This window comes from Ischnura elegans, chromosome 6, assembly GCF_921293095.1.
Source record: "Ischnura elegans chromosome 6, ioIscEleg1.1, whole genome shotgun sequence".
NCBI lineage: Eukaryota > Metazoa > Arthropoda > Insecta > Odonata > Coenagrionidae > Ischnura > Ischnura elegans.
The window spans coordinates 23,523,839-23,539,052 of NC_060251.1; the positions used below are offsets into that span (position 1 = coordinate 23,523,839).

At 41.1% G+C, this 15,214-nt stretch overlaps 1 non-coding gene across 1 annotated transcript; it reads left to right on the forward strand.

Annotated features, from left to right (window-relative positions):
* The first annotated feature begins 1,206 nt into the window (after positions 1-1,206).
* Positions 1,207-1,278, forward strand: Trnac-gca. The gene has a single exon. It is a non-coding gene; the product is annotated as a tRNA-Cys (tRNA).
* The last annotated feature ends 13,936 nt before the right edge of the window (positions 1,279-15,214 follow it).

Here is a 15,214-nt window from a genome sequence, read left to right on the forward strand (position 1 = left end):
TATCTAAAAATCCTATTCCTTTCCTTCCCCTCCCTCGTTTACCTAATATTCTTCCCTCTAACGCTGTTTTCAACATCCCATCCCCGCTAAGTACTCCCTCCATCCATACATTCTGTCTCCTCGGTATCTCATCTAAAAGCTGCCTCTCCTCACCTACCATGTCTAGCACTTCGTCGTTCTATAAATTAATAATTATTGGCAAATAATTTAATAACTTAGGAGAATTACATAACTTTTTAATAAAATTTTCAAATTTTGCCGCTCCCTGAAACCTGCCCCCTGGGGTACGTGCCCCCTCTGGCCCTCCCTTGTTCAGAACCTGATTAACCCTTTGTAAAACCCGAGAAGAATTTACCCAAGAGCTATTCACTACAGGGAGCGTGGTAGCTTAGTGGGTACAGCGATTGCGTACTGATAGGAGATGGGTCTCAGGATCAAATTCTGAGAGAAGCCTTTGGACTCCCCAAAACTTGGCCCAGGGAAATGAAAAAAAGCCCTCTTACCCTGCATGTGTGAATTTGGCACGCCTGTAAATAATCCGGGGTGAGCTCTACCCCCATTTGTTCAAACCCACATTGGGTTCAATCACTGAGTGAGTGAATCCATCGGGGAAGACTGAAACGTTTAAAATAGACGTCCATCTTTTTTATATGGCTCAATTATCAAAAATCAGGAGTTCATGCTGGCTGCCTGACTATTATTTTCGTCTCTGCGAATAGCACGTCAAAGAAATTGGACATTATGGCTGAATTAGGTACCAATTGGTGAAAAAATTATGTGATTATATCTATTTGACCGCCCCAAATGGGTATATAAGCCCGCCACTAACCATGTTCATCATTTGCCCTGAAGACGATGGCAGAGAAGGACATTGAAACGTTGGCAGCAATGTCCTTCATGACCCGGCTGATTTCCCGTGAAGACGTCGTCAATATAATGTAGTTTATCACATTATCTTGGTAGAAAAGTGAATACAACTGGTGAAAAACCATAGCACAGCTGGACTTGGACCAAACATCACTTTGCTTCCCCGTCTCTCCCGACCGCACTCTGCCCCTCCTCTGATCCACCCCCTCCCCTCTTTCCCCCACCCCATCTCCCAAGACAACTCCCACTCGCGATTGTCGCTCGGTCAACCAAGCCCACGTACACCGAATTCAAGTGCTTGCCGCTTCACTTCAGGTTTTTATCTCATATTGGACGTGTGGGGGTATAGCTCAGTGGTAGAGCATTCGACTGCAGATCGAGAGGTCCCCGGTTCAAACCCGGGTGCCCCCTTCTTTTTTTTCGTTTACCCAATCGCGTCACGGGGATAAATATAATGACCAAAATCTTCGGTTGTCACTACAGTAGTCGGGCTTTTTATCTTCGGCTCTTGCGACTCGCATTCTTGCAGGAATGTAGGTATAAAATGCCAGAATGTTCATTAAATACCATGGGAAGGGAGAAAGCATCTCAGGAAAAGGTTGAAGGACTATACCAGTCTGAGAGGAAGGAGGACTTTCATTGTGAGAAATAACAAAAACTGAAGTGGCTTTCTTAACTGCTGTGTCGTTTTTCATATACTGCCACCTAGAATAGTTACTTTTATTATATAATATTATCATATCTTCCTCTGAAGAAAGAGCGGCTGTTGTAGCCAAGGAAGGATCAATTTATTTTCTTGTGTACAAACGTTTAACCGTGAGTGACCTGCTTTGAATGAATTTTGTGTTGGTTTCTTCTTATTTTTCAAGCATTTATAATACCTTTTATTTCATGCACTAAACGACATCTTGTATCAAATGTTCCGTCCACGCCCCATTTACTTTTTCACGGCAATTAGGTTATCTCCGAAATTTTTCCTTAAAATGCTCACATTAAGACCGCGTTGTTGCTTTTTTATACTTTTAAGCACTCTGCCGTAAGTAAAAAGGGAATTGAAAAGAATTGAAGTCTTTATTACGAGCCGTTCATCTTCTGTCGCATCAATCTCTTCGTTGAATAGGAAAAGAGTTATTTCATGCGCGGTGAGTGGAAGAAATACTTTATGTATAAGGTAGCAAGAAGGTTGACACTTACAGCGAAGCGCTACCTGAAACTTTTCGTCCATTTGGTGTACAGAAAATATAAAATTTTGTTACAATTTTCTATAAGTACCTAAATTGGTTACCTACCATACAATGTGTATAATGCACAGCATGTATTAATCCAGTCTTTGTTCAAATTATTGGGGAAATAGTCTTGGAAAAACCTGGCCGTGTTTTTTTTTTTGGGTCTTTTCTAATGTATCTGCATTTAATCTAGTTTTTATCTAGTCTTTTCGGAGAGTAATTAGTACTTCTAATATCTTTAATTTTTATCAAAGCTAAAAGTCGCTTATAATCACTTATTTTACGGTAATTAGGTCGTCACTGGCCGAGTCCGTATCGCTTTGATGCCGCATTATTGTGTGTGTGTGTGCTGCAAGCATTCTGCTCTAAATATAGATAAATGGTAGGAGGGCTGGCGTGTTCTAGCGAAACCCTCTTCTCACACTAATCGCTTCCATGGAAATGCAAAATAATCACCCATAATTGTGGAAGTACTATAAAGTTACACGCATATTAGGAACTCGGATTTTTTAAGCACATTTAGCGAGCCGACTTCGTGTTCGTTTGATATTCTTAATAAAATCCTAATGATACCTTTTCTTGTGCAGTAAGTCCTCGTCATTGAAACCTAGTCCTATTTTTAGGTGGCTGAATTAAGAGAAGTAAGAAAACTATGAAAATGGGGATCAGATGAAGTAACTTATGCAAAACTGTAATTTTTGTATTGCAGGCACAAAAACAGGAATTTCAGTGTCAAGGCAAAAATTCTCGAAAACATCGCATTTTTCTTTTAAAGTAAGAAAATATGAAATTATGCCTCATATGAAGTAACGTACGCAGGATGCTAATTTTTCATCACAGACTCGAAAACCGGAATTTCTATGAGAAAAGTAAAAGTTTTCCATAGTAATATTTTTCACATGAGAGGTATGAGAATAATGAAAATATGCCTCAGATGAAGTAACTTATGAAAAGAAATAGTTTTGTATGACTGTCACAAAAACCTGAATTGCCAGAAGGAACAGTAAAAATTCTCATGAGCAACGCATTGCTCTTGTGAGGTTATTAATATAGTTTTTCTAATTATTTAATGTATTTTCTTATTAATGTAAGTTTTCATATCATTCCCTCATAATTTATTGGAAATATTACTCCACTTTTTGTCAAATAGTACGGAAATATATTCTGGGGAAAAAGTGAGTGTTTTCCTTTTCCGCTCTATCGGTATTCATCACTATCCCATCATCTTGAAACGATTATTTTTGGTAAAGTAATGTATCTTTATAAACAATTGCAATTTCATGAAAGTAGTTGAAGTGTACCCTTTCTACTGGAGATTACTTTTAATTACGCCATGTCTGGCTGTGGCCTTTCTTCTGCAATTCATGTCTACATTATTGCGTCATTGCTCTTAAACCCTCTGCCGTTAGTAGAAAAAATAAAAGGGTTGGCAACTTCACATGAAATCTTCTTCCTCTGTCACAACAATTGTTTCTTGGAAAAAGAATCAGTCCAGCGTCGAGGAAGTATAAGGTTTTATAAGGGGAAGGGTGGCGCTTGTAAGTGAGGCGCCGCGGCGTCTGCCACCGCCGGCGAGGCAACCCCCAACCCCTCGTGTGCTAATTGTTCTCCCGGCCCTAATGGGGGATGAGAAGGGGGTTTGAACCATTTGAGAAATTCCTTTGCGTAATTGGAAATGGCTCTTAGTTTCGGCTGATGAGGAGGACTTGTGCCTTGATGGGGCATGCCGGGAAGGGTCCGCGAGGAGGCGGAAACGGCAGGCAGCAGGAGATATGAGGCCCGAGTTTGAGTGCGCGCGGGGGCTGTGGAAGAGAAATTGCCCCCGGGGAGATGGAGAGGGGGGGCAGCGGCCCCGTTTTGTGTGTGTTTGTGACAAGTGGAGGGGGCAGGACTGCCCCAGAGTTTTAGTTTCGGGGTTGTAAGGAAGGAAGGAAGGGGCCTCTCCTTTCCTTTGGACCACCACCACTGCAATCCTCGTCCATCTTTTCTGCATCTTCCCTTCCTTGAGACATTGTCAGTCGTCGTAGTTCCGCCCCCAGCCGCTTCCGCCGCCACCGTCGCCTCCTCCCTTTCTGTTCCTCCGAAGACGGAATAATTCCGGGTTATGAGTGCTTGTCGCGAGGATGGGCCGTCGAGGACCTGTGTGGAGGGCCCCTGGTGCTCCTCATCGGCGCAGTCTGTCCACACCGACCGTCCATTTGCCTTTGCCGCCGCTTTGGCCAGTGCTTGAGGCTCGCATAAACTAAATGCGACCCATATCCTTATTTTACTGATTCCACACTTTTTCTATTATTCGCGCAAATATTTTCGAAGATTTCTAGCATCTTGAAGATTTTGTTATTGATTGCTTTCATTATTCATTCTTTCATGCATTTATTCTTCGACTTAGGAAGTGACCGGAGTTTAAATATGATATAAATACATGGAGATGTATGTATTTACATGTGGTTTTACGATATAGTAATTTAACTCAATTCTCTGACGTAACACTGTTGAGGTTGTATTTTTCACAGATATTCTCCAGTTTTAGCTAAAAAGAAACGCTAAAATTATATTAACATCGATTCAAAGAGAGAAATTTTATATTTCACCATAATTTATTTTGAGAATATTGATTTACGGCTGGACATGAGACCCAAGGGAATGGGAACTGCTTAGTGATCTGAGTTGGATAGATGACAAGCTCTTCGCAAGCCTAGTATTGCTCAACCAATCGACCTTCCGCAAAATCTCTTGAGATAAAACCGAAACGCAGTTTCTCCGCGCATCTTTCGCTTCACACAGAGCATAAGGCCTGTTACTCCTCAGTCAGTCCTGGAACTTTGTTTACTATACCCCCTGAATTGAGACCAGGAAAATCCGAAAGGCAAATGCATTGCAGTAACAGGGCAAAAATGATCAAATCGTGATTTGGAAAGAAATTTCTTCGTACTGTATATTTGAGAAGACTCTATTATGGAGGTAAAAGTAGGAAATTTTATAGTGTGCCTTGCATTAGAGACGATGTTTATGCAATGCAATAATCCTTATTTTAGCCAAGCGCTACCTGCTAGCAGGGTACTCTGCTACCTTCTAGCAGCCTGCATCGTATCAGCGCTCAAAGCCTCGCCACAAGGTCACCTCACACGGTGACAGCGGGAACCAGAATCACGTCACACTTGGTTTTCCCAGCATTCATACTTAGCCGTCGCGTTTGAAAATTTTTAACTTTTCATTTAATCGCGAAAAATAGGTATCGTCATTTAAAAATCTAAAATCGTTAAATGCGTACTCCAGGATTAATAATCTTTCGATTCAGGCAATAAAAAATAATAGGAAACCACCCCATTGCCCTTCATCGGATACATCGAATCCAAAGTCACGGAAGACATCGGATCTGGATCCGAAATTTTAAATAATAACTTCAGTGAAGGCAACGCTCCATAAGGGTGGAAAGAGTTCCGATTCTATCGTCGAATGCGCCGTCGCATGCGATTCTTGTCCTATTCATGAACCGTTTTGTTTGAAAGCTCTCGTAGAGGTTACGTAGGAGAATTTCAGCCATGGAGAATAAAAAAGGCAAAATACGACTGGCACATAGTGTGACTCTTCCCAAGAGATTGAACAACTATCTTAACCAATCTTAACAACAAGAACATGAGATTGAACAACCATCTTAACCAATCTTAACATCAGGAATTTGAAAATGCATTTGGATCCGAAAATATCCGATCCGAAAGATCCGGCTCCGAAAATCAAGGATCCGATCCGATTCCGGACCCTAAAAAAATCCTGAGTCCGTCCATCCCTACCTATTTTTACAAGCTTTTTCTCAACTTTCTTTCCCTGTTTGTCTGTTTCACCGTTGTAGAACCAGGTGACAATACGTTCTTACAATATTCCAACGTCTTCAGAGGCAGTTTGATCCACAATTTGCGACTGTTAATGTTTGTATCATTCGCTCCATATCAGAGTTATAATTGTATCTTTTTTTCATGTTTACAGCAGGCAGTGGCGTATCCAGGGGGGTTCGGGGCGTCCGGAACCCACACCCCCTCTTCCCCCTCCCCCCCCCCCCCCCCCCGAAATATGAAAACACAATTATTTTCCTGATAAGAAATCAATATACTGAAAAATCATGAATTTACAAAATATTTCTTCGGCAAATTAAGTTTTTTGACTATTAAAAGTGTTAAAACCCCAATGTTTAGTACTCTGTTTTTCAAAACTTTTACCCCCTGGTTTTGGACCCCCTCAGAACGAAATTCCTGGCTATCCCCGCGGACAGCAGGTGTCATCTGCCACTGCGATTTTACGGGTCCGCTTGAGGACAGAAGACGCCTTTTCCAAAAATAGCATAAAATCCACCTAAAAGAAAAATAATAGCATTTCATCGCTGGGAGAGCATGGTGTTTGTGTCAGTCCTTACTCATCAATCAGGCGCTCTACACTTACTCCTATTAAAGCTAATCAGAACGCACGCTTTATTCTCGGAGTGATAGAAAGCTTATTTTTTTACGTTTTAGTTATTTTGTAATGTTTTTTCTTGTTTAAAAAAGCATGTTTCTTTTTAACATTTTTTATTCATTTCATAGTCTTGTCTAGTCAGCTCACACACAATATTTTTCAGGAATTGCAAGTAAAACGAAACGAAAATGTTTTGTTTCGACCCGGAGGGAAACGAAAATACGAAGCCTAGGTTTAGTTTCCACCCGGGACGAAACTTTACTCCCGTGAACGAAACTAAATTAATGGAAACTCAGTTGCTCATAGTTAAGTTTCGATCCCAGTAGTTGAGTGGAAGGGAAAAGATAGAATATTTTCGACCTATTTTATGACAGAATCTAGAGAGGTTAAAATATTGAGCTTAAAAATCGAATGCCCTGTTTGCGTTCATCGTTCTCCTGCAAGGTTCTTAGACCAAGGTTCTTACTCTAAGAACCTTGGTTCTCCTGCTAGTGGTAAAAACATTAGTGCCCCATTAGAAATGGGGCACTAATGTTTCTCCACTCCATTCAACCACACTTCGTACTCGGTGTGTGGGTCGAAACTAAACTGTTCGAAGGTGAAGCACGTGGTGAAAAACACTGGGTGCATCCAGGGGGAGTGATCGCTCCCTGATCAGTGAGCGGACTGAGACGTCAGCGCTCACTGAGCGATCACATTCCCCCCTGGATGGTGAATGCTCAGTGAGCGCTTTGGTGGGGAACTTGAAATGCAAAACATTCAATATGGCGCCCAGCGCTTGTGTATACTTTCGAGTAGCGGCTGCGAAATATCCTTTAATTCCTGTGATAAGTTCATACCTTGTGACTCTGTCCCGAATATATATCACTCTAAATGTACGGGCCTTAAGGATTTATCGCTAACAGTTCTTTAAGAGTCGCGTGATATTTATTGGAAATGCCTTTTGTGTCAATCGTCCAAATATTTCGTTGGGAATCTGGCGGCTGACATTGAAGTCTTGATAAAAGAGGTCTTTGCACTAAAATGGACGTCTTTCCCATGTTTAGAAAGCAATAGTTTCACATTTGCTAATTCCATGAAATCCGCTTCGTCTTATAGTTTCTTGAATGAGATTTAATAATTGATCAAGGACGTCAGTAGACGTTATTATTATCACATAAACTGTTTGTAAACATTGGGTGACTAATGATGAAGTTATATCTCAGCATTACGAGACGTAGAGTTGCGGATGTTTTGAGGAAGTGCTGGTAAACCGGTCAAATTAAAAAAATGCTGGTGTTATCGTACTAACCAAATCTGACATTACTTTTGAAGTGAGCTATGTGCCACATGAGCTTCTAATTGAGGAATGGACTTTGAATGTGCTCGGGTTAATGTTCCTGCTGGTGGCAAACAAATTTTTGTTATATCTTCTTGTCGTTCGCCAGCGAGTAGTTTTAAGGGGTTTTAAAATCACTGAACAACTTGCTTGATGCCAACTTTTTATTGAAATAATAGATTTAGCCTCTAACCTTCAACATTTCTAGTTCTGTCCACTTTATGTATGCCACTCACTTTGTCAAAGGTCACATGAAAGGTTTTACTCTTAACCCTGATATCACTGTAATGTGTTTCTCTACCAGAAGACCAATATTTATAAAGGTACCTTATGTACGATCATTCTCGCGTGTGTTATAGAAATTCACCGCTTTACACGACGCAATTTTGATTTTAACTTCATACATACTTCAGCTATTGCGCAATGACGTCCCCCGTGTAAAACGGCCTGAAGGCAATGTTGAAGCAATTACTTAGTTAACCCGGGAGAAAAATTACTCACGCATTATTTTTTGACCAACCGGACAAGTAATACCCCGCAATTTACGTATATAGATATATTTCAATTTATCTGAAGCCTATGAAATATTAATAAAGAATTAAAAACACATATCAACTCGAAAATCCATTTTTAGGCGAAGACTACATCTTAACTTTACCTGGCTTACGACAAAATTCCACCGCAGAATAATATTTTGGCTACCTAATTTAGTGAATAAATACATAACAAAAGGGCTTCTGTCAATCGCATTTCACATTCCTACATTACGTATAAGTCATCCAGCGTTCGATACGTTACAATGTATAATTAATACAACTGCTCGACTCGTCAGTTCTTCGGCACCATTTTGAACTCGCGCCGCCGCTCACTGATCGGTGAGCGCTTGATCATACCCGGGAGTACGCTCACAAATATGGCGGCCGCTCACTAGTGATCGGGTGGTGAGCGGTCGCATCCAGGGGGAGAGCGGTGGTTCGCTCACCATCCGCTCAGTGAGCGGAGCTCCCCCTAGATGCACCCATTATCTGCGTTTCGTTTCGTCCCAGAGTTTTAGTTTAGTTTCGACCCGAAGTAGTTTTGACTCCGATTTCGTTGCGACCCTGAGTTTAGCTCCCCGCATTTAAATCCATTTCGTTTCGTTTCTAAATTTCGCTCTCGGGAACGAAACTATTGAAATTTTACTGGTTTTAGACGTTCGTTTACTTTCTATAGCCATCCCTGATATTTTCCAACTGATGTAAAGCTTACCTATTTATTTTATTTTTTATTTTATTTTATTCTCAAACCACCGGATACAGCCCTTATTGGCCATTTTACACCGGGGTGTTCAACAAATGTAACAAGTAAACGTATGTACACAACCAACCATGCCCTGGACCTGGGAAACCTACCCAGGCGGGACTCGAACCCGCGACCTCTTGTTTGGCAGGCGAGAACGTTACCCCGCTGCCACCGAGGCCGGCAATTTTTATTAAATTTGGGCAAAATATTTTACTTCTTTAGTGAATTTATGCTGTTTTAGGAAGTGGTTCGTTAAATCTTTTTCATTTTATTTTTAACTATGCTATCGATTTACGGATGAACATGTGGTCTATGAGGAAAGGAAATGAATAGTGATTCGTATCGGGGAGTCCTGGGTGATCCTGGCATTCCTCGTCCCCTCGTCCCTCTCCGCAAATCCCTTGAGAGAATTCCGAAGCGCAGTCCGCCTGCATAGCTCTCCGCGAGCGCTTTGCAAACCTCAAAGGGCCTCTTGCACATTCGACGCTGCGTGCAAACCGGCGATCCGACCCGACGAAAGGCGGCGCTTGATGGCGCCGAATTGCGGCGATAATGGCGCCTCCCGGTGGGCAAACACGCTCGCGAGTGTCTGCGTGGGTCTGTTTGTAGTGTGCGGCGAGGATATACCTTCTGTGCGAGGGGTCTGCGTGGCCAAGAATAGCACCCTCGAGGCAGTCGTCATCGCGGACGCGGAAATTTCAGGGTCACGATGCATTCGATCCTTACTACGCAGCAGAATCATAGCCCTTTCTCATGTTCAAATTTTTCCATAGATATATAGCTTTCATAACCTCTACCAATTTCCTAAATTCGCCTCCAATAGTTACTCTGCATCTAAAACAAAACGCTTTCACATATTGAAATACTATCATGCAAGTCCGGCCGCCGAGAGTTGTCCATTGACAGCTAGAAGGGGTAGGGGGCAAGGTTGCCAGGTACAGGGGCGCAGGTAGGAATTAAGGCTGGGGGGGAGGGGTTTAGGTTCAAATAATACCGGGGTGTGTGGGGGTATGGAATACCCATTAGGATAAGCGGTAGGTGCGCGATTAATAAGTTGCGGAATTTTAAGATAAACGGTTCAAAATGGCGAGTTTTACGGCTTTCTGAGGGATATTTTATTAATCCTTACACTATTCTATTAGTAATATCAATACAATTAAGTAAAATATATTAAACTTTAAAATTTATCCGAGCTCTGGGAGGGTTTTAACCCCCCCAAACCACTGGTCAGGTAAGGAAAAGGAAACGCCCACACCACATGTAAACAAAAGGGAAAAGGGTTCCGTGAAGAAAACAGCCAGAAGGGACGACGAGCGTGAAGGATCCAAAGGAAGAATCCTTTGTTTTGGCGATTCGTAGAAAGGGCTTGTTGTGGTGGTTCAGGCTTGTTTCAGTGCTTCATATACATGTGACAACGTCGTATGACTAGGTAAGGGTGTGAGGTGCATTTGGGAGACAGCGATTGGTTGCAAACCATGTTGGCGCAGGGTTCTCCGCTCCTCCTTTTAAAGTTCCATCGGACAACTCTCGCCGGCTGGACTGTGGCTATAATACCACCTTCCAAATTCCTCAATTTGAAGTTTCCATTTTCTTATTTCTGAATTTCTTTGAGGAAAAACGGGAAACTAAATATTTCGCCGGTAATAAATGATACTAATTTGAATTCGTCGGTTTAGTAATAAATAATCACCGGGGTATAGTCCTCGCCCGCCAAATTGAAGGTCGCAGCTTCGAGTACCTGGGTAAGGCTGTCCCTAACCAGGGCATGGTTTGGTGAAATCTTCTCGGGTTTTCCATCGGGCGAGTTGCCTGTAGGCCGTTTCTATGGCTGTCCTTGCCATCTTCCTTATGCCCTGACGACGAGCCACTCATCGAAACGTCGGCCGACAAGCAACTCGCCCACTAGAAAACTCGGGAATATTTCGTCATCATCATACTCCGAGAAAGAACAAAATCATATCTTTTGTCTTACAAAATCATATTCTTTTGGATGTTTTTCGTTTTCCGATGTAACTTATTGTAGCCCCTTGATGTAAAAGTCAAATGGTGCTGTTTTCGGGGAATCAGTAATTAAATATTTTATATGAGGAGGACCTCAGCATTTCTAGCACTGGTATCTTTTCGTACTATTTAATTGTAATTTCGTATAGAGACTATCTATTTTTTAATAAATTGAGTTGTGTTATTTTAAAAATTGCAAAACCTTTTAATCGCACTGAACGTTTACGGTGAGGGAAAGTTAGGCAGAATAACTGAAAAATGTAACGTATTAAGAGAGCATTTGTTGCATGACTTGTGAATTTGAATAAGGGGATCAATAAAACAATACAAGAGCCAGAAAAAAATTTCGGTGAGGTTTTCACCTAGAGGAGACTAACTTTTCGTGATATTTCATTTAGAGACCGTGTCTAAAGGTATTACACTAGAACATATCAACCGAACCTATCGGGGGTTTTTGGGCCTCCTATTTTCGTCCCCCATACTCGCAACGGTTTTCGAAACGATTAAGTTCCAGTTTGCGATGTAGGTAAGAAGACATGATGAAGATGTGATGTATCTACGTGACCGATAATCTGATATACGTCGCTGTGACATAGAATTCCTCTTTGTAGCGCGTCTAGCCTTAGATGATTGGATGGCATCCACAAATGTGCATCGGCCGTGGAGAGATCGTCTCTTCCGCTGAACCCAATTCTCCCTCGGGCCCTCCCCACGCAGACCCCGGGGCTGACAATCCAGCTCTCGGAGTCAACCTATTAGTCGTTTGTCGCCGTGGGACAGGGTCCATTTCGCTCCGGCTGTGGCGACGGTCTTCCCGCTGCCCCCTTTGCATTGGAGCGAGACTTCGCCAGAAGCTCAGCTCCCTTCCGGTCCATCCATCCCGAGTTATCTCCTCTGCATTCTCTCCGCTTTACACCCGCTTCCGGGCGAGATGGTCTCATGCGATGTGCTCGGAAGATGCGTATCATTATGGTAGAGATCCATTGGCTAAGGTCCGTTTGAGTGTGAGCTCGAAAGCCATCGCTAATTAATACTTCTGAAGGGAAACTCTGTTCGGTTCATATATTTAAGCCTTGATTTGTTGCAGTTAGAACGGCATCGGCTGAAGTCAAGTGATGTACTCGGTCTAATAATTATTCACGAAAAATAGTCTCCAAACAAATTTAAGCAAAATAAAAAATAATTGAGAATAATTTGAGTGCAATTTTGTGTCTCAACTCAATGCAAAGTCAACAATGATTTTTTAAATGTGTCCACAGTATTCAACTTGACTAGTTTCAACACTGTCTCCAACTTTGCGCACTGAACTATTGATGACACGCCTTGGATAAATATTCACAATCAAAGTGGTAAATCTTAAATAAATATATTTATTTCTAACAAAAGATATTCAAGACGTATGTGGGAGCCGGAAAACTTAATGTATTTGCGAAATTTAGGCGAAGTCGGTTTAGTGGTTTTCGATTTGCGATGCTGGTACCAGAGATCGCGGCGGCGGCTATCTTGCCAGATTCAGGCAGTTCTTCGGAAATATTTTTCTTATTTTATCATGAACCTATACTTTCCCGAACATGTATAGATTCGTCACAAAATTTGACTTCCAACAAGTGCCGTTTCAACAACGTCTTGTTACGACCAGCTTCACTAGCTTTGAAAAAACCGTATCAATTATTAATTCATGCACAGATTCCTATTGCCTCTGAGTTCGTTATTTTATCTTCAATTTTTGTTCATTTTTTTCACAGCGCTCAAAATATCCTTCGCCCTCACGCATTCTTTTTTATTTGCGTAATCAAAACAGCGCACGTGTTAAGATTTGGCAATGAGCATTTTTACTGCCTTTTATCAGCTTTTATTCTTCATTTAATGCATCTTAGGAGGATCACAAATAGCTGGACATCGTGAATGAGGAGAGGCAACATGTAGATGAGATACGGAGGAGAGAGGAAGTATGGATTGAGCGAGTATTAGCGGGGAGGAAATGTTGAAAACAGTGTGAGTGTAGAAAATTGTTAAAACGAACGAAACGAAGAGAATAGGAATTTTAGAAAGAATGAAACGGAGTAGGCCTTATTTCGTATTTAACAGGGGAGTCCATCAAGGAAAGGGAGGCTGCCAGAGTACTTACTAAATTCTAAATAGAAACCTACCTTCATCGATAGAATGCCTACTTTAATAAATAATTTACTTTTTGGGGTCTTATGGTGTTTTAGCTCAAACTTTACAAATATTCTATTATTTCTGACGAATATTTCTCGGGTTATCAGCCAGGTTAATGCTTTTATATAAGCCGACGTTTCGGGAGACGACTTGTTTCTCATTCTTAAGGCTGTGTTACTTTATGGATGTCCAATTTCAATTGAAATTGAATTGAAGTGAAATTGGATTTCCATAAAGTAAAACAGCCTTGAGGATGGGAGACAAGTCGTCTCCCGAAACGTCGGCTTATATAAAAGCATTAGCCTGGCTGAAAACCTGAGATATATTCGTCAGAAGTATTCACCAGGATAAAGTTAAAATAGTATATTCTATTAATTGATTAAATCAAATGGAGTCTTCGGAAGAAGAAAAAAAAATTCTAATGAATTTCATCGAGATGTGAATGAAATAATGTGATTAGCGTTACTTAGCTTGGAAAATCGGAATGCAAATATTTTCATTATATTTTTGAAAATTGAATCCTCCCTTGGTATTTCGTAATCCGGTAAAATATTTCGAATTTTCAGCGCCATATTCGGATGAAAGGAGTGTCGTGTGAAAACCCTTGAAACTTGGGCCACTTCAAGGTACGTGTGCTAATTGACTCGCGTGCTAAATTTAATTTTCTCCTTTTTTATTTCAAGAATACATACTCCCTGAAACTGGCTCAGTAAAAAAAAACAAAAGCTTGCGTTAATATGCTTTTCTATTCTTGGACTTATCTAGATTGTTCGCATCTCATGTGCCTGCAAATTAGAATGATAATTGGAGAAGCTTTTTTTGTATATTTAGGAAGCCCTTGATTACAATGGTTATATCACCAAACTGAAGTATTCAAATTCCTACCGATTTGGCACAGAAGTGCTTAGTCTTAATGAAGCTAGGGTATCCTACCAAAGACGTGATTCGATCTGGTGGCATTTGTTTTCCTGTACTTTTTATCTTGGAGTTAGCATCCCCAGAACTTTGTTCAATCTTTTTGTGTCCTCACAATGTTGATGTTATTTTACTTTGCATGCTTTAAGTTGTTGCGTAATATAGGAATATAGTCCAGTATTTGTATTTTGTCCAATAAAAGCATTGTAAACCCGCTAAGACTTTTTTATAACTTCGGTCATCATAAGAATATTTTAAGGTTTCGTTTTTTGTTGGCGTTCTAGAGTAGCGTACGAGACGAGAACGTATATTTCACCAGTATTGAGTTTATCAAGCCGTCAGTCTCCTTGGGGAAAAGGTCTACGTGTGCTGTTTCTGGTACTTACCTTCTTTATACTGCTTCCGACGAAACTTAAATTTGTATTCGTGCGCTGCTAGATATTGAACATTCCTTTTTTTACTCCGCGTGCGTTTTGCACTATATTTACGGCGAAGTTTTTATGACAGCGACTTAAGTGTAGGTTGTCGTCTACCGGCATATTTTTTAAAACCTTATCACGTAATCTGCAATATACCGAGCGGGATCTTTTTATTTTATTTCGATTTTTTTTATCGTCATATTTTCTCGCACTTTTGTTTGTCTCTTTTTCTCGAGGTATATCGTTCTCTTCTCATTCACCGCGGTTTTCGGGCACGTGTGTTAACTTGTCTACGCCCAAGTTTTTGTGCTTTTCTTCGTCGCCGAAGCTGGCGCACTTTAAATGTTGGCTCCTTGATTTAATTTTTTTGCGTCTTCACTGTGGTGAGGTTCTAGTTGCGCAATATAGAACTCCAGCGACCATAATAGGCAAGAATGAAGTGATTCTGGTGTCACACACGCAAATGTTATCCCTATTCCCAAGAATGTTTTTTTCTCTATTTTTCACGGATATTTTGCGTCTGAATTTTTTTGTTACATAACCCGAGTCAAACGTAGTTTTATCAGGCCTACGGAACGGGG